The sequence below is a fragment of the Larus michahellis genome, chromosome 5 (assembly GCF_964199755.1).
Source record: "Larus michahellis chromosome 5, bLarMic1.1, whole genome shotgun sequence".
Lineage (NCBI taxonomy): Eukaryota > Metazoa > Chordata > Aves > Charadriiformes > Laridae > Larus > Larus michahellis.
The window spans coordinates 72,985,211-73,006,062 of record NC_133900.1 but is presented as its reverse complement, the minus strand read 5'-3'; positions in this window follow the sequence as shown (position 1 = coordinate 73,006,062).

The following is a 20,852-nucleotide window of genomic DNA, read 5'->3' as shown; positions in this document are numbered from 1 at the left end:
GGAATTAGGAGAGGAAAGCAATTAATAAATCCAAAGCCAGTTAAAGATGTATCAACTCCTTTCCAATTACTCACCTTCCGCCCCCATTACTAGGTATGCTTCTGAAATCGTTCTCCAACCCATGTAAAAGATGATGTGTTGCTATTACTCTTACTAAGTCTCCCCCTGATGTTTTCTAGTGGAATAAAGTGCTTCATGAATCAGAGGACTGAGCTCAATGACTTTGGAGTTCTTATATACTTCAAACCTTCTTCAGTGATTTCGGATGTTAATCTTATTAAAGGTGTGACCAAAGGTCAGACTGCTATGTCAACAAACAATGAAATGATGAAAGACATTATTTTGTCATTAAATTAATAATTCCACTCTCTCCCCCCTCTTCCTTCCCCCCCGTCCCTCTGAGCTGAAAGAGCCAATGATGTCCTCATAATCCTGTCTTTCCCCCACAATATTTGGAAATATAATCCCTTTCTGCAGCTTATCTTAGGCATCAATACCTGCTCACTTTCACAGCCCCCATGATGTTTCATCACTACATCTCCTCGCTGTTCCCCAAGGCATGAATGACGCATCGCATGTCAGGTAAGCAAGAATGACATTTAAGAACTCCCTAGGTCCATCAGAAAGGCATCAAGCTGGCTGACTTACTTAAAAATAAAGGAAATAAAATCACATGCTATTAAAGTCCTTGTTACATTAAACCTCAAGCAGCTTAATTTATCTCAGAGTATACTCTTATAGAGAAGGAGCAAAAAGAGCAGCAGAATATAACTAAGAACTACCACAGAAGTGATGCCAGTATGCTTCTATATTTCAACAGTAGATATTGCGGGGGCCATCAGGAAAGGTTTTATCCTGTGAAATTATATTTAAATAATCTCTTATACTACTGTCATCAGGATTCCAACATTTTGGTTGAACAGAACCATGCTTTTAATTTTTCTGCTTTCCTGCAACGACAAGATTAAGATTTATTTTTTTTTCTGCTTGTGTAAATTCCATGATATCTACACTATCAATATTAATACCTATTTTTCTGCCATTCAGTTGAAGATGTTCAGGAAAAAGTTACAAATTAGATTTCAATTATGAGAACAACAATTGCAACACGCTAAGGAAATCTTATAAATTAGCAAATCTCTCCTCAGAATGTGCTTTTTCTGACCCCTTACTCTCAAAAGAAAGAGCATCCAGACTACCTGATAGTCTTCTCACAATAGCGGAATAAGAAGCCAAGAAGAAGAAAAGAATCTATCACAGCCTAGTCTGATTGATTCTTGTAATGTCAGCCATAAAATTTCACTGACAGAGATCTTTGAAGACCATGAGGACCCCATTAGAACAAAATCACAGGTACTTCTTCCCATGAGAAAGGCATTGTTGTTGCCACACAAAGAAGTACAGGTGCAATGTTGCCAGAGGGGTGTTTAGTCGCTTAAAATAAGCACAAAGCGTTATGTAAAAGTTCAGACTATTGTCTACATATGGACTGCTGTCTACATATGGACATTACATATGGCTCTCGAGCCAGAAGGCACGCACAGGGACAGCATGTAGGAACAAGGACAAATCCATGCTCAACTTTCTTCTCAGAGGTGGTCAGCTGGCATTTTCCTTTGAGAAGCCAACAGAGGCAAATGCAAAACCAATGCGGATGAGTCACCTGATGTGACTTCAGAATCCCCATAACAGCTGCACATGGCCTCCAGTGACTGGAGATGAACTATTCCTCCAAGACTCATTTCAGAGATCAATTAACCCCTAGATCCACAAATGCAGAAATTACCACCGATTGAAAGATTTTATGGGTAAGCAGTATAAAAATCAGAGATGTTGATAAACCCAGGCCTGGTGAGCTTTGCCTACCCTTCTGCTAAATGTAAATGCTGGTAGGAGCCTAGAATGTCCTATTCCTCAGTACGTCTGCTAACCAAGAGGTCTATGGTCCCCTAAAATTAATTTCTTTAATTAGTTAATGTTTGGAAAGCACTTTGAAGATGCAAAGCTGCATTTAAGTGCAATGGATTATTTATTATTATACCCTCAGCTCCTTGACTTTGATTCACTGAGGATAAGGTTATGATCTTGCTAATTTTCAAACGTCTAGTATTTATATCCTTAATGTGTTGCATTCAAGGTGTTTGTGTGAACCAAACCAATACTGAAATATCTGAACACTACGATGATGTGATCTTGCTGATGTCTTTAAATGAAAATGGAGCAGCAAGTACTTCGCTTTTATGTTGCACCATCAACTGAAGAGAGAAAGCTTCACTTCTTAATTTCTGTGGCAATTCATTTCCTACCAAATGCAATGCCATCATCACAGAAGCACTAAATGCTTCACAGCAAGTTTTAGTGAAGCAGCTTGGATTACATTCAAATTACTCTTTAGTGTCTTGCACTAAATCAGTGAAAGTCAGTTTAATACCAACAAAGCCATACAATATGTACGACCTATACTTGCACTGTTTGGGATAACTTGTTTGCTGAGTGTTGCAGAAAGTGACATTGCAGGAAATAATTACAAAGCTTAAATACATACAAAAATCCATTGGAAACAATTGAATTCTTGATGCCTAGCTTGTGCGATTGGTTTTTCTATCAGGAGCCTTGTGGAACATTGTGTTAGAGGAGTTAGTGATCTTGGACAAGCCGCGTCTGCTCTGTTGTGCCTTGTACTTAGGGTTTAAGCCCATAGCTGCTGTAAGGAAACCTGCTGGAGTGCCCTGTGCCAGCCCCTGCTGCACGTTAGTGGGTGTTATGACACAGATAGCATCCAGTCTGTCAGGAGAAGATATATGGTTTTGTTTATCACAAAAGACAAACGGCACTACAGCACGCGAGGGAGGAGGAACCCCTCCACGGTTCGTATCCATGCACCATGCCATGGGAAAATCCATCCAGGATCTGTCTGATGTTGCATGGGCTCCTGCATGGGCAGGGCTCCCAGCATCTCAAGAGATGAAATATTTACTTTTTATCTGTATTCCTCTTTTTAGTCTGTTTTATTAAAACAGCTATTTTATTAAGCCATTTGTGGCTCAGCCTTTCTCATAGAGATCCAGAAAGAAACATCTCACTACCCCCAACACCTGCGCAGAACAGTTATATCTTTCTTTTTGTGACGTATCGTCATTATGCAACAATATTATCGTTTATGGTGTGCCACCCTAAGTCAAAAGACTATTCATAGAATCATAGAGTGGTTTGGGTTGGAAGGTCATTTGGAAGATGACCTTTAAAGTTCATCTAGTCCAACCCCCCTGCCATGAGCAGGGACATCTTCAACTAGACCAGGTTGCTCAGAGCCCCATCCAACCTGGCCTTGAATGTTTCCAGGGATGGGGCATCTACCACCTCTCTGGGCAACCTGGGCCAGTGTTTCACCATCCTCATCGTAAAAGGCAAATATCTAATATAGATCGCCCCTCTTCCAGTTTAAAACCATTACCCCTCGTCCTATCACTACACTCCCTTATAAAAAGTCCCTCCCCATCTTTCCCGTAGCCCCCCTTTAGGTACTGGAAGGGGCTATAAGGTCTCCCCAGAGCCTTCTCTTCTCCAGGCTGAACAACCCCAACGCTCTCAGCCTGTCCTCATAGGAGAGGTGCTCCAGCCCTCTGATCATTTTTGTGGCCCTCATTTGGTCCCGCTCCAACAGCTCCATGTGCTTCCTGGGCTGAGGGCTCCAGAGTTGGATGCAGTATTATAAGACATAAATATTATTCAATAATATTTATCTATGCAGGCGGGAGGTATGTGCAGCTATGTGAAGTCACTGTGGCCATATGTGATTGAAGAAAGTCCACATAGACTCCAGACATCTACAGGACAGTACCAGTACCTCTTGTCAGTACTACAGCCCTCACATGGGGGTCACAGAGCGTTATAAGAGTCAGTACCTCCTAGGAATAGTGTAGCTTTGCTCACTGGGACCCCATGTCTCAATTCTCCTCAAATCCTTTGGTTTTGTTCATGCCTTTTCCTCCCAACAAGTGTCCAACTTCTGCCATTTAGCCTGCTGCATTGCTTGATCCTATGCCTCTTGGACCAAAGTCATCGTCTTTCTGCAGCCTTCCTTCTGCACCACTCCACTGGCCACCAGAATTACCTTCTCTAGTCTACATCTTCTGAGGTTCTCTTCAGCATCTGCAGCTTGCCAGTGGCCAGTTCCAAGTTAAACACCCTCCTTAGGGCTATTCATGCTGCAGAGTTTCCAATCTCATTGCAAACAACACAGGTGTTATTCTTACAGCTTTTTAGACAACTTCAGTAGGATTTTTTAGGAGATTACACTCACAGTATGCTGTATGGTTCTAGAACATTAAAAAGTCTACCCCAAAAAGAAATATTTCTCAGGTTTAGCTCAGTGCTATTACATTACTGTCAGATGAACACAAATGCATGGTTCCTTAAGTATAAATTAACACTCTAATATGATACTTAAACAGATACTAGTATGTTTAAATCTTCAAATAAATTTAAGAAATGCAAACCTACTCTAGCAAATTAAGGTTACTTCATGTTTGAAAAGTCTTGGAAAATTAATCACAGCAAGAGCATAAATGACGAGGAAGTACTGTGCTTATATTCAGATGTAAATTTGGAAAAGTTGTTAAAATTATTGACCAGAAATGGTCAAATCACAGCAGTCACATTTGATATTAGTCAGAATAACAGCGTTAATGAGAAGGATACTGGTTTTGAAATATGACATTTTACTGCACTTATATACTCATAAAACGCAATCATATTTGACTGATTTGAAAATATTCCTTCATAGCGAGAGGGCCATAACTGATGGATGTCATGACCACCTCCAGTACTTGATTATTGTGGCTAGTTCAAGGCTCATTAAAAGTCTGATATAATTTTCCACTCTTTTGCATTAATCATGCAGAATTACTTTCCCTTTTTTTTTTTTTACTTGGCTTTCATATAGTTCTCTTCTGTCACATTTGCTGCAGATGCATCATAATTTGATGCGTAGTCCCAATGGCATAAGGGGGATCACTACCCAGTAGGAAACAAGATTTTGCAGCTTGATGCATGGAAAAAAACATTGTTTAGACTATGGCTACTATGAAGTATTTTGACAAAATAATATTGATCAAAAATCCACCAAGGAATAAACTATCTTGTAACTCTTACCTCCCTTCATATTGATAGAATGGTATTTTGGCATTACAATGCATACTGGGCCTGCAGGACTTCCAAAGTACCTATCTTCTTTCCTCAAATCTGTTGTACTGTTGTCAAACCTGAATTTTAATCTTAGAATCTAGAAGACGTGTGAGTTTTAATATATTTTCTAGTTTATTTGCTCATTGCATATTGATTTGAAGTAATGAGGCGTAATACATCCAATACCACAAAAGCACCACACTTTTCAATAAATGACACATCAACTGCTAAGAAAATTATTGGTACTGTTGTTAGCACTGCATCACGGTGTTCAGAGCGCTTATTTTGTGCCTCACTAAACTGTCTTTTGCACCTTTTTCCTGTCCTATATGATGAGAAAGGAGGAGTTTCAGTCCTTCTCTTGCCTTGTCATATCCAGGAGTTTAGTCCTGGCCCTCAGAGATATCAGATCAGTGTACAGGTGTTAGGAAGATGGAAGGGAGGAGAGACCAAAACATTCTTATGCCCACTCACAACCTCTCAGCATCACTCAACCCTTTGCCTAGATGTGTTAATAGTATCTCAATATTTGGTAGTAAAATTACAGTTTGCCACTAATTTGAAACAACAACTTATTGATGCTTCTAAGGGAACCATTCTCCATTGTTACACAGAACACAAAAAATGGAAAGATGGGGAGGGACTCTTTATCAGGGAGTGTAGTGATAGGACGAGGGGGAAACAGTTCTAAAGTGAAAGACAGTAGATTTAGATTGGATATCAGGAAGAAATTCTTTGCTGTCAGACTGGTGAGACACTGGAACAGGTTGCCCAGGGAGGCTGTGGATGCCCCATCCCTGGAGGTGTTCAAGGCCAGGCTGGATGGGGCTTTGAGCAGCCTGGTCTGGTGGGAGGTGTCCCTGCCCAGGGCAGGGGGTTGGAACTAAATGATCTTTAAGGTCCCTTCCAACTCTAACCGTTCTATGACTCAACTGAGAAAAACGAGTGCTGAGCAATCCAGATGGCTGGACGAGGATGAGAAGATCTGTCTGGGCTCAAAATCAGGTGCTTGTAGACTCCAGAGGGGAAAAATGATGTCTTTTCATGTCTACAGGTAATTGACAAATAATGAAAACCACTCTGTCAAATCAACCTTAAATGTACATAATATATCTCAACAGGTGTAAACTGATTATTAGAAATTAGTTCGGCCTGATGGATTTTTTATGCATCAGGATGAAGACTGCACAGTTGTCTTTATTTGGCTGTGTGTTTTTCTTCCTTGGAAGAAAGAGGAGTTTTGTCTTAGAGCATGTATTCACAGTGAAACTCCCAGAGCAAAATGGAGGAAAGCAGAGCTTTCTTCATCACAGAATATCCAAGTGAACCAAGCATGTAATTTAAGTTCTCTGTACCTTTGTCGTTTCCGTCGAATCCACATGAGGAGAACGCAAAAAGGAAGACATATAATGTGGCCTCTCAAGGTCTCTTCCGGTTCCCATTTCTCATGATTTCTGTGGCCTCTTTCTGTGAAATGGTAGAGGAAAGAAGAATAAGATCAAGGACCAGTAACAATGGCATAAAGTGAAATAGAAAAGAAGGGGCAGTCAGGAGAGGAGTGAGCTAGAACAGCGTTTCAGTATAAAGCTGTCACTTCAGGCTGAACCACACCAGATTTATTTAGTATTCAAACGCAAAAGCAGTTGCTGTAACGGCTATTGGGAAAACAGTTAATGTTTTAATAACTGCAGGACTAAACCATTAAATGATAAAGTCAATATCCCCACAGAGAGTAAATATGCATCAACAGTACATTTACTTTATCTGCTTAACAGTTCTAAGTTCTGTAATTATAGATATTTAAATTTGTTCTTTCTTTAAATCTTGTTGAAGAAGGAAACAGTTCAATATTAACTCTACATAAAGCAAGGAATTCTTAAAAAAATAAAAAAAATAAAATAAAATCATATAATTTGATGATATTCCAACAAAAAAGAGCAGTGGAAAAATCACTGCACACTTCAAGGAAACACAGATTACGTGCTTGGTGAGATATTCAGAATAATGAACAGATGCCGACTTGTATGAGAGGCCTGCATACTTCAACTTGAATATACTTCACTATAGCTAATGCAAATTAAGAAAAACTATCATATTTAGGGATAAAGGAAAAAAAAAAAAAACACACCACTATTCTAATATGCTAAGTAAACAAAAGAGGCCTGACTTCCCCTCGCAGCGGTGCCACCATACAGATTCCAGATAAGAAAATTTTGATTTATCCTGGTCTGAGATGAGAATCAGCCCCAGCTGGTCCTTGCAGAAGAAGGTAATACCATCTTCTTTGTTATACAAATACAATCTGAACTGTGGATCTTGCTGCTTCCTAGGCAACTGTTCAAGAACTGCAGTTAGGAGCAACTGCTAAGTGAAACTCCGTGGCGAACCTCAGCTCCTGTGACACTTCTCTGCTGATGCCCTTTAAAAATGGTAGCATAGAGGTTGAAGAGTTTTTTGCATGCTAAGTATTTCTTGACATAGTAATGTTGATGTCTATCTGATTTCTGTTTAGAGCTGCTCTCTACTGGTATTTTTAATAATTTTCCTCCATAAACTGTAGCTTTTTTATTTTCTCTTTATTGCTTGCTACTCATTCTCACTGAAGATATCTTCTTCCCTGGCCTCCTCATGCTCCATATGCTTCAGCTTTTAAAGACATTAGACTATTCAGCTATTGCTGTAATGGTATTTTAAGATTTAGCTGTAGAAAAGGAAGACATTTTGGTATTCCTGTTAAAATCCCTCTGTTTTGGCAAACTTCCATCATATACACAAAGCAGATTAAAATAGGCAGAAGAGTGAAGAGAACATCAGTACAAGCTAAACCAGGCAGATGAAAAAGGACTCGTTTCAGAGATCTTCAGTAATCACTAGTGCTTCATCTCTACCCTAGCGGAGCCACGCTGTGAGTAATGGTCGCCAGCAAATGCAAATTTCAACTGCATTTACTACTTTACTATGGAGTGCTCTGATGGAGATATCCATATGACACTAAGTATCTCACACGATGTTTTCTGGAGATTACCTCAGTCAAATATTATTTTTAGACTTCTGTTAGAAATAGAGATCTATAGACCTACTTTGAAATAAAAAAAAAAAAGAAAAGAGGATAGTAATCTAAATTGAAACATGTTGAACGTCTGAGATCTTGTAGACAAGAAAAAAGTGTGTGTTTCCACAGCATTTATTTATAGCTAAGGTGCCTGACAAGATGAGATTTTAAAAATTATATTGATTCCTTTCTTTACCAGCATTTCATTGAAATGCAGTCCTTCAAAATAATGTGACTACAAAAAAAGTGTCAAACATTAATTCCAAATTACCTTGGAAGTGTCACAAAAGTAAAAGGGAAATAAGAAATTTCTAAAAGCTGTATGTTGAAGACAGTACCAACAAATCAATGACAGCTAAAATCAGCAAATCTTTGTGTTTTGATTTACTCAGTGGTTTTCAGACTGATGTCTGACAATGCTGTAAGATACAGAACATATCATAAGAGGAAAGGCAGAGCTTTGTAGCAGAAGAGCTTCTCAGGATGTTTAAAAAAAATGAAAAAAAAAAACCTTACAATTTTGAATTGGCCTAGGTCATATAGACTAGTCATTTGAGCCAACTCTACAATCTTGAATGTACTCATCTACTGTAATGACTCCAGTTAGCAATACAGGAGTTTAAAATTCTCAACCATATTCTAACTTCTGGGGTTGCTTTTCCATCAGTTAATGATACAAATTAAATTTGGAATATTAATCTGTTTTCTACCCAGCAGCTTCCCTTGCCAAAAATTCCTGCTTATTGACCAGGCAGTTACTCCTTCTCTAAAATCATCTGAATTAGATCATTAATGTTACCTGTCCAGCCAAGTTTATCTAGTGAAGAAAAACTTTCTTCCTTAGATTGAGATGGGCACTACACTCCTCAGTCAACGATGCTTTGTTACTATCCAACACTGCTGGTGTTCTGCTTCCTTAAGTAACTCAGATTCGGCTCCTTCCTTACTGGGAAGGCCTCCAGCTTCACATATCTTGCAAAGGGTTTTGATCCTATTTGAAGCACAAGATACCCTGGGTGATCGGATTCTTAAAACAGACTTCTTTCCACGGCCCTCTTTCACTCAGGTGAAAAACATTTCGTAAGCACATTTTTCTCCATATGTAGAATACCTAATGCAAACAGGCATGAGTTGGCTGCAGCCGACAGGCCAGTGGTTAGAGATTCAACCAGGATATAAGAGCTGCAGGTCCACATCACTCTTTCAAGGCCTGGTTAATTATTTATATAAAGTGGAAGAGATCCAACAGGAGAGAAAACAGGTGCTCAAACTAAAACGCTCGATCGTTTAATGATGGGGGTATTCCTGGAGGATATAGATTGCAATTCCTGAACTGAATTCAGCGGAATGGGGATTTGAATTCAGGCCAATGCTCTAATTACTAAGTTAATGCATATTCTATGAAAAGAGAAGCTTTCTCTTTTTTTTATTTGTTTTATTCATACAGAGAAATTAAACATCTAACTCTATGAGAAATTTCTTTCCACAGGACCACAAGCTGAAATAGGTTCTTATGTCTATCTGTGGGCCACTGCCCTTGGACATTTTAGATTTTTTAAAATTATTATTATTTCCAAAACCACTAGCAGCAAACCCTAATTTGGAAATCATCAACTCAGGTTTATGCAGTAATTATGTTCAGACCAAGGTGTCCTTTGCGGTCTCTCATTCCCAAAGGGTGACAAAGGAGGCTGACCCTGGCATCCTGTACCATCAGGGTATTTGCACAATCCTGCGGGGATTATCTTGCTCTATTTGTTTGCAAATAGCTGGGGCATGGGTCTTTAGAAAATTTTTCCATTATTTGCAAGGGTGTCACATACACACAGGAGCAGCCAAATGCACACAGCGCAGTCCAGTTAATTCCACAGATAAGCTTAAAAGTAACAGTGAGTACCTTTATTTCTCTGCTTGCAAATAGCATTTCTCTGATAACTGACTAAAACTGATGTGGCGATCACCTCATAACTACTGCATCTTAAACGAATGACCAACATTATTTTAATCTGCAGCACTACTAGATTTATGCAATGTGGATATACAACGTAATTTTGAAATTTGAAAAAATCTCTGAGAATTCCATATTTGCTCTTGAAGCCATTGTTGGTAATGCCACCATCAACATGTAACACTTTCCTTCTGGGAAAGAGACAGCTAGCTAGATATGAAAATTGTGAAAAGGAAAACAATGTCAACGACACCAGTATGTTCTGACAAGAGCCTAGACAACTACATGAATATCTCCGAAGAAATGCCAATCATGTCAGGAAAAAGTCAAGAAATTAAAACTACAGTTGCCAGCTTTATGCATTTTTAAAAATAATCGTTAATATTGTATAAATTTACTTTAAAACCATTAATTAAAGCATTCCCTCCCCTCAGTTAAAATAATAGATTCAGTAGAGAAAACTGTTCTTTTTACATGGATCAGAAACAAGCATCTCAGACAGCTCTACCAGAGATGCTTGTTACTGATGGTGCAAGTCTTATATACATTCACAATAGCATCTCCTAGGGGAATTTGAATATGTACTCCTTCTAATTTGATATTTATAGTTATATATTTACATATATTAGTTGAGTGAAAGGATCATGTACAAGCAGAGAATAACAAGTATCTGTCTTTCCACACTTTCAAATTCAGTGTGTCATGATGGGTAAGGCCCAGGGTAAGAGTCTGAAAAGCCAGGACACCGTTAAACAGTTGATCATTCTACTGTTGGATGCCAAGTTATTTTTTGTAATTCATAGTTCTGTTTCCTCATAGAAAAATAACTGAAATAATATTTGCCTTCTAACCTTCTTTATAAAATACCTGTGTTGAAAAGTTACAGGTAAGAACAAAGTAGTTTAAAGCAGACAGAGAACAGAGGAGATGAAACAGCACAGAGAAAACTGTATTCCAGCGGGTCTCCAGGCATCCCTGACACCAGTTGTGAACGATTCCATCATCTTTTCTTCCCTTCAGTGTAGTAACAAGTGTTACCATTTCTTTTACATAGCCATTGTCAAAGGATCTTTTTGTATTGATGTGTATTGATGCGCAATTTCTGAGACAAACATTTAAAAGGTATATGCAGTAGCCATGAGGATCCACTCGCTGAGATGTTCTTAGCAGAACCTTTTATTTCAAAAGCAGAACTTATTACTTATAAGGTAACATAACTTTACTTATACTGTAACTTTACTTATAAGGTAAAAATTCAAAGGGAAGCAAAGTCTGAACTGATCTGGCAATGTTCTGATACTAAAGAGGAAAGTTAGATACAATTAATTTAAAAAAGAAATATCACCTGCAATATTGTATGGCATTTACAGTCTACTGTGTTTGTCTATGAGACAGAAACACAGAGAGAGTATGCAATATGCATTTAAATAAATGACATTTATAGTATTATTGAGGAAGGGTCATAGGTACCTATCACCTGCATAAGAGCAACTGAATCATAGAACCATAGAATCACAGAATAGTTTGGGTTGGAAGGGACCTTTAAAGGTCATCTGGTCCAACCCCCCTGCCATGAGCAGGGACATCTTCAACTAGATCAGGTTGCTCAGAGCCCCATCCAACCTGGCCTTGAATGTTTCCAGGGATGGGGCATCTACCACCTCTCTGGGCAACCTGGGCCGGTGTTCCATCACCCTCATTGTAAAATCTTTCTTCTTTATATCTAGTCTAAGTCTACCTTCTTTTAGTTTAAAGCCAACCCCCTGTCCTATTGCAACAGGTCCTACTAAAAAGTCTGTGCCCATCTTTCTTACAAGCCCCCTCAAAGTTCTAAAAGGCCGCGGTAAGGTGTCTCCGGAGCCTTCTCTTCTCCAGGCTGAACAATCCCAACTCTCTGAGCCTGTCCTTGTAAGAGAGGTGCTCCAGCCCTTTGATCATTTTTGTGTCCCTCCTCTGGACCCGCTTCAATAGGTCCATGACTCTCTTGTGAATGATGCTCATCAGTTTGGCGTTCTAACGACACGCGGACTTCATACATTTTCATCTGAATTACCTTCCTGATTCAAAAGACTTCCTATTTGACAAGAGCTCCACTGCTTCCCTGACCTGTCTGCAGCTCTGTGACTCCCTTGGGCAGACACCTGACTGATTGCGGTGGTAAACACCACACTCAGTCTCTTAACAGATCTTGCCATATGAATACTATATATTGTGTCAGTAGCAAGGAAGGAACTGCAGAGAAATTACTGTCTACCATTTCTGCTGTGATCTCAGTAGGCTCCTTGTCCTCCCTGAAGACCAACTCGGCCTGCCATTGTAGAATTCAGCAAACATTTTGTGGACAACATACTTGAAAGAGATACTCTTTACTCGGTGGCCAGTTCTAACTGTTTAAGAGAGTGCAAAAATCTGCAGCTGCAACTCAGACTTTCTCTGTCTGAGTCTGATTGACAAGCTCAATCACCAAAAAATATACTTCCCATTACCATGTCATTGTCACAGGAAACTGATGCTACACACGATGACAAACACCAAGAACTGAGATATAATCAACTACTCTCAATCATCTCTGAGGTACTTCCAGCTGGGCTTGCAGATTTTCTATGAAATATCAGTGCTCTGTGGGCTGGGCTGACTGCCCATTGATTCCAGCACTGTTGTGTCTCAGAATTCCATCGTATGTTTATGGTTCCTCACTGAGAAAAAGCTCAGGCAAAACATTAAAATCTTATATCTTTCCTCCCCTCTGAAAACCAAAGAAAAGATTGCCTGTTCTCTCTCAGGAGATGCCCACCCAGTGTGACGGGCTGCTGTGACTATAATGCACTTTCATTTGTCATCATTCGTATTTGTAACTATTGATTTTCATCACAAATGCATACTGTGTCTGTTCTTGACCTGATCACAGCTCCCAGAACCCCAGTTCACATGTTTAAAGCTTTATATGTCTCATTCTACTCCATAAAACTGCAGGACTATCATGTTTCTAAAATGAGAGAGATCCTACTTCTCAGATATTAATTAAGCAATTAGTGTCATGCAGATCCAAATACTGCTGTCTTTTGAAGAGGATTTCATGATGGGCTAAAAACTAGTTATGAGTTAAAAACTGAGGTTGTGAATGTGCCACCAGCCAAACCAAGAGTTTTAAGTTACATGACATTTCTTTTGAGGCTGTTAATACTCTTGTGCTCCATGTTCTATGTGCTTTTAGACTTTTTTCCTTTCCATTTCATATTTCATTATGGCCTGCTATCCTTTATGCTTCTGAGAAGCGCTCTAAAGAGTCTATCCAATGATAATTATGGTTTGCAAATCCTCTCTTTTATAAGCAAAAATAGTTACTGTATTTTGCATTTCCCTGAGAGTTTTAGCAATGGTCACAAACAGTTATGAGTCGGTATGAGCAAACACTGGCCTCTCATAAATAACAAGGAGTGTGCACACATATACTAAGCCACAGTCAACTGTTTTTCCTGAGTGTATTGGTGTCTGGGCTTTTTTGTTGGTTGACATGACGAATACGTTGTTACGGACCTTCAGATTTTATTGCACTGCTGAGGGACTACTGCACCAGGCCACTGGAGCTCTGCAAAAGCAGCTTTCACATTTATGCAGAATTAGGACCTTTTTAACTAAATTCTCAATGTTTTTTTAAGATCTTTCTCAAGTTTTGCATCCCATGTTTTTGGTCCATATTTCCGTACTTGTGTCATGTAACAACTTACTGGACTTACACACCAGGAAAATGAAGGACTTTTTTGTACACATAATAACGCACATATAGTCAATTAGCCAGTTACACAAAAATAAATCATATTTCCAAATGAAATCCACTTCCAGCCCAGGAGAATCTGCTTGGTGTTGAAAGTATCTCAAGGCTGGCAGCCACACGAACGTCAGACACCAGAAAGCTAGTCCTCTCAGACTGTCTCTGTAATCAATACATTGGAGGTGATTCAGTGCAGTAATCAATATAAGTTGGAGGTGACTCAGAACACCTTAATTAGAGTTCTTCCTTCTTTGAAATTAAGGAGGGGCATGGAAAAGAATATTTAATTCCTCTTTTCAGTGCAGAGACAGATGATAATTCAAGCAATTCCCCAGGGAGCTGGTTGTAATCATTGCCTCTTGAATCAAGGTGGTCATTATTAGCCATGTGCATTGACAAATAAATATTCCTTGTATTGTAATATGAAACGAAGGAAGTCAGGCCCCCAGGCTGGTGTAATTTTCTGCCTGCTGAAGACATTAACTCCATCAAGCTCGCTTCTGAAAAAATTCAGAAAAGCCAGGTTTTCCTGAGCAGGCTAGAGTGGTTTTTCCCACAGTACTAATGGCAGACTAATAACATTCTGTCTCTCTCTCACAGTTCTTTTCTTTTCAAAAAATATGCAAAGCATATGCAAAGAGAAAATGCATTAAGGTAACAAGGTGTTCATCAGAATGAAACAGGCGTTTTAATGTATCCAAGTAACATAGGTTTTGGTAAACAAATTTTCCTATGAGTTTTTACATGAATCTTCTAATAAAAGCATTACAGAAACGTAGCTTTCATTTCTCCATCACCAAAAATCACTCTGAACACAAAACTCTCTAAGGTTTTAAAACATTTAAAAAGAAAATACATTATAGGTTAAAACATTTGAAGAGTCTAGCCTATTCCGGTTCTTACGAGGATAAAACTAAACCTCGATTACATATAAATTAAAATTAGAATCTCAGCTTTGCAATTCAATCTCATTTTAATTCTCATGTTCTCTAAATATTCTCTAATGAGTTTAAAGTAAGTATAGGGGACACAGTCTTGGTAAAATGTGAGACGGGATCAGGTCTAATTAATTTTTTCTGTTAAAGAGAACTGTTAAATATCAAGACTTGTTACACTACCTTATGTAGCCAGTAGTTTACGGTAAGGAGGGTAATAACGTTCTCTTATATTAGTGCTGTGAGAATAAAATAAATCATTTCTGCACATATGTAAAATTATGCGCAGTTGTGTAATACATGGCTCCTAACATTATTATTATAGCTCTAGGAGGATTTGGCAAATATATGTACTTGTATAGTATCATCTTAGTTCCTTTCACCCACCTCTTCATAAAGGTGGCAAACTCTAAGGAACTATGTGGTAGTTTAACGGGTTTACCACATTTGTTGTTTTAATCACGATCAAAGCGAATGTTTTAAACGTTCTATTAAGACATAAATGTTATCCATTGCTCTAAACATGGTAAAAGTGAATTGCAACATCCCCACAATAAGACATCATCAAATAACTCCTGACTAATCTTTATGACTAATAGTATTCACCACTCGTGTAAAGCAAGTGAAAAGCAGCCGACCTTACCCCGCAACTTCTTTGATACCTTGAAAAGTGAGTACAGAGGAGAGATTATATAATGATACAAGAAGAATATTTTTAGACTCATTATATTAAAATGTTTTCAAACAAGCGTCACTTGCCAAAACAATGAAGTTTATGCAAATGTAAATGATTTCTTGAACTGAGTACAAATATGCTGGGTTTCATCACCTTTGAGAATGACGCTTGTATTACCAGATCATAAAGTAACCTGTCTCTTGCTTCCTGGGTCGTTTTTGTCTTCTTACTAACAGGAATTCAGGTGCCTTGAAGTGGAAGAAAACTGCTTTGTCTGCACCTCCTCCTGGGCTCTAACTGCTGTGTTGCATCCTATAGGCCCTGATTACACCTTCTTTAGATGGCTCATCCCCCTTGTGCATTCAAAATGTAAGGGGGGGGGGGGGAGGAAAAAAAAGTTTCTCTCTATATATCTGCGTTACTGAAGATCACAGAGTCAGAGAGAGTGTGGTGAGTTATTCTGTTCCCCTTGTCTCATCTGCAAAATCACACGTAAGCCACATCTCCTTGAGTTTGGAAGAAGCTGGTATAGGAGATAACGAGGCAATTGACACAAAAGCAGGTGCCATCTTGAGGACAGCTCTGCATTCAATAGAAACCTGCCTCAGTTCAGCAGAAGATCTGCAATTATCACGCTTTTCTTTCTTTGCAAATGTTTTGTAAAAGCTGTTGAAAGGCAAGAAAAAAAAGTTTCCCCCAACAGAGTTGCGGTATCCACCAGAGTCCCTTTGCCTGGATACAATTTCATGGCTTACTGAGTATGCAAAGTGCATTTCAATTCATAGTTCCTACCATCAATACATATTATACATCAAGCTTAAAGGTAAACAACCAAAAAAAAAAGCAAGAAGTTGTTTGAATGAAAATTAGGTTCTTTTATATTGTTCCTGCCTGCGGCTTGTGCAAAAATCTGCGCCGAATCCATGAAAAATTCTAGGCACACCAGTGACTCTGTTAATAACAGATGTTCTGGAAAGTATATCATGTTTTCTGACTAGAGAGGACATTTTTTAACTGAAAGAGGGCAAAGCGTTAAGCTCAGTCATCTTTCTTGCCATAGGACTATACCATGGGAAGCGTGTCCGTGCCATTGGCAATGCCACACGTGCGTTTTAACATTCACGGTCAATGCTTGTAGTCAGGCATCTGGGACTTAACACACTTGTAACAAAACAACAACAGCACACACCATCTGCTGCAGGTGTACACTTGCAAAAAAATTGTTCTAATATACACCTACACTCACACGTACGTTTTGTAAATATTCACGTCTTGAGTTGAGCCCCATTTCTTCATTTCTATCCAGCACAGCAAACTGCATATTTTACTTAATTTAGGCTATTTTTTTGTTTTTTGAAAGACACAACAAAAAGCCTTTAGGCATAAGTGCTCCATAACTCTTGGCTCTGTAGGGAAATCTCTCTTTTATGTAGGAAGACCATGCAAAGCTACCCAGGTTATTCCGGTAACTCAGCGCATTTCACCATTGCCTCATCTAAATGCACTGGATAAAATCACTGGATTACAGCAGGGATTTAGTTTCATCTGTGTAATTATTGTTTGTAGCATTAGCCTCAGCATTTCCTTAGAAATTGTTGCAGTTCAGAAGGGTCAGGGCTGACTACTGGGCGACAGCAGCTGCAGAAATTCGTATCACAGATTAGAGGAACTCACTCAAGTGCCAGGACAGCCATGTGGGATAAGTAAGTCTGCTAGGTTTATTATTAGAGATAGTCCCAAGTGTTTAATTCGAATATTAAATTCACTTTTTAAATTCTTTTTTGTTAAACCCACTTCAAGTGAATATGCATGCCTTTTTGTACTAACTGGCAGAAATATCCTAGAAAATTAGGTTGATAGTAAGTTTGTTCCCTGAGGCACTTATTTTTTATATGATGCTAAAATGCAAAATATTGATTTGTAGACTTTCCTCTCAATGTTCAATTACATCTCTATGTTTTGATCACGTCTTGTGTATGTCTCATACTGGTCAGTACATTTTCCCATGTGTTCAGTTTGATCATCTTGCAATTGTTTTCTTCTGGGTGTTTGTGACTATTGTAGTTCCTTCCAGTAGGATTCTTTGTTTAGAAATGCTGTGTTTGTGGTGAATGTAGTATTACCTTGTTTTGAGTAAAGGCATTTTGGCCTAACCTTTTCTCAGCAGTGATTTTCTTTCCATTCTGTCTGAACACGGCCGTGACACATTTGGATAAATCAATCATCCTGAGTGCAGAAGTGTGGTGCTCGCTGCCTTGTGGGTCCTTATTAGGAGAGACGCAAGTAATTTCTATACTAGCTTTATCTTTGTAAGACAATGATGACCAGACCAAGGCTTCCTCCTTTTTGTGTTGCTGTTGAGTATTGAGTCTTCCAGAATTCACCTAACAGTCATTGTCTTGTTACCTATTCTGTCAGCTCCCCTGTGAATCAATTCAGTCAGTGCTTTTAAATCTTCTGCTTCTGATCTGGATACAGGCTATTTATACATAAGGTCGTATTGCTGCTGGAAACCTCACTCAGTATTACCTTATGGAGTACGCAGGGTTCCTCTGCAGTTACATTCAGAAACGTCCGTGGTATTTCGCAGACCATTGTGTGATGACTAGTACACATTCACATTTTAATGCCAATGTTGTAGCATCTGTGGGCAAATGAAACTTTTTTAAAAATCTATTTTGTTATCAAATACCTGCCGGACAATTAAGATCTGTTTGAAAAGGTTCGTGGCACATTCTAAATGTGGTTGTACTAATTTTTCATCAGACTATCGCTAATAATCCCAGACTCAGTGGTGATGGTGTTACCTTGAAACTCCTCCCCAGAAAAACTCAATAAACACACTACAGCCAGCTCCAAAAATACCACAGCAAGATGTAAAGGTATCAGAAGAGACAGGTGGTTCCTGGTTCACTGTCAGATACCATAATAAAATAATTGTACCCTGAATTAGATCTGGAATTGCACAGACAGACAATTCAGTGTGTAAGGTCTACATGGTCATGTTCTCCTATGTTCTTTTAGACATTTCAGGGCTGATTGTCAGAGGAAGCCTACGCTGTGCTTTGCAAACATGCACTAGCATGCACCAGCCAAGGAATCAATGAGACTGGTTTTATGATGCCTCATCTATCCACACAGACTTTGCAAGGAGAAAAAAACAACAAAACAACACATTTTGGGACATTTATTGTATCGCTCAATCAGTTTCAAGTGGTGTGGCTTTATTAGCTATCAAGATGTAAACTCTGTAGTTGGGATATTCAACTTATCCCAAGACAGTCTGTTTCTTTAGCATATGCGAATCAATTAAAGAGGACTCCACGAACTACATGTCATTCTTGACTTCAAATATTTTCAAAAAGCCTCCCAGCAGTGACTCATTTTAATTTATCTTTTTAATGAAAAAAAAAAAATATTCAAAATCAGAGAAAACTTGCAATTTCCTTAGACACTTAGTTATACTGGGTATATATTTCCTTAGTATGCTATAATTTCCTAAGCCTTAATTCATAAATACGTTTCAAGTGCTTTGAGGTGGTAATGCTGAAGTTGCAATAGAAATAGCAAAATTTCTCCTGTTTTGCTGTTCTTTATGAGTACTATCTGTATTTTAAGAGTATTGAAGTTTACTGCTTTGCAGCAGTTGAATGTTTCAAGTCTCTGTCTCTCTTCTTCACTTGCAAAGAAATCAGTTAATGGGCGAGCCTGAAAAAACTGAGATAAAATAGCTTAATAACCCACAGACATTTATAAAGCCTTGAATAAACACCAAACTTTAAAAAACTTCACTAAAATAAAAGCATTTCCTAATAGAAAAGAGTATGTGGGAGTCTGTGAAGTGCAATTAGTCAACTAAACTGGTGCATAATTGATTTTTCCTTTTAATTGCGGAATAATAATGTTAAAAGTATTCTGAAGCTTTGAATTTTGTTTGATTTGTAAGAGGGAAAGTTTTTTTGTGTTTATGAGTGGGACTAGTCGTGATTAGAAAAGATTGATATTTTCAGAGACGAAAATTGAGATTCAGTAAGATTTAGATTCTTCTATCCAGTGCTGCTTTGAAAATTCTTAGGAAGACTTTAACTAATAATACAGATTTCTTTTTAATATTTGGTCTGTTGCTTACTCTTTAAAATGTTATTATCAAAAAAACCTGTAAAGCAATAAAATACGACTGAAAAATGAATGATAAAATTCCAACTTTAAGACTGAGTTGAACTCTTTTAAGAATGATCTTTCCTTGACAGTGACACACACATTTTTCGTGTGCCACCTGCATTTCATTGCCATAGGAAAACTGTCTACCTCAAAGGCAAATTCAAGGATGAGTCATTGAGATCTTTAGCAAGGAATACAGATGGAAAAATGCCACAGCTGCACTGAGCTAGAAGCAGAAAAGTGCATGACCTTAACGAATATGCTTTTACATTTGACAGATTCCATCAGAGAACTAACAGTAGCTTCAGAGTCCCATGGCACCATACAAACCTTTCTACATTGTTTTATTCAACCATTGCAAAAAAAAAAAAAGTGGGATTTGAAATGTAACATGGAAACTGCTTTTTCTCCCTGTTGCCTAGATCTGATATGTTCCTAGAACGAAAATGCAACATAAAAGTGCAACAGACATAAATGCATGTTTGTTTTTTCATTTCCTTTTCATGCATATTTTTACTATGTTCCTTCTTGGCTTCTGCCTTCCAAAACATTTTCTTTTCTCCCTTTTTCGTTTTCTTTCTCCAGCTCTGTTTTTTTGCATATCTTTTCTCATCTCTGAATCTCCACTCTTTCTTTGACAAGGGCAAATACAAAGTTCTGCATCTGGGATGTAATAACCCCATGCAACAATCCATGCCAGAGGATCATTAGAAAGAAAGCAGCTTTTCAGAAAAAGATCTAGTATGTATAGGATCCGTGGCTAGGACAACATCTCTAGCCTTTATGTATCACAGGGCAGGAACAACTTCTGAGAGCCCCTCATCCTCAGAGAGGACAACTGTTGTGCCAGCATCCTGGGCATGCATTTCAAGAGGTGGGCTGGCGTTAAACAGGGAGAAGCTGTTATTTCAGAGAAGGCCAGAACAACAGCCTCCATTCAAGAGTCCTACTACTAGTTGTACTCACAAGTGCTCGCAGCCCATCACTAAAGAAAGCATTTAATGCTCAAAATCACCCCCTACTGTTAAACCAAGAAGAGTAACACTCTTTTCGCTCCGTGCACAGTGTGTTGCAATGAGCAGAACCAGGGAGGCATAGTGGGTGCAGAATTCACCCTACAA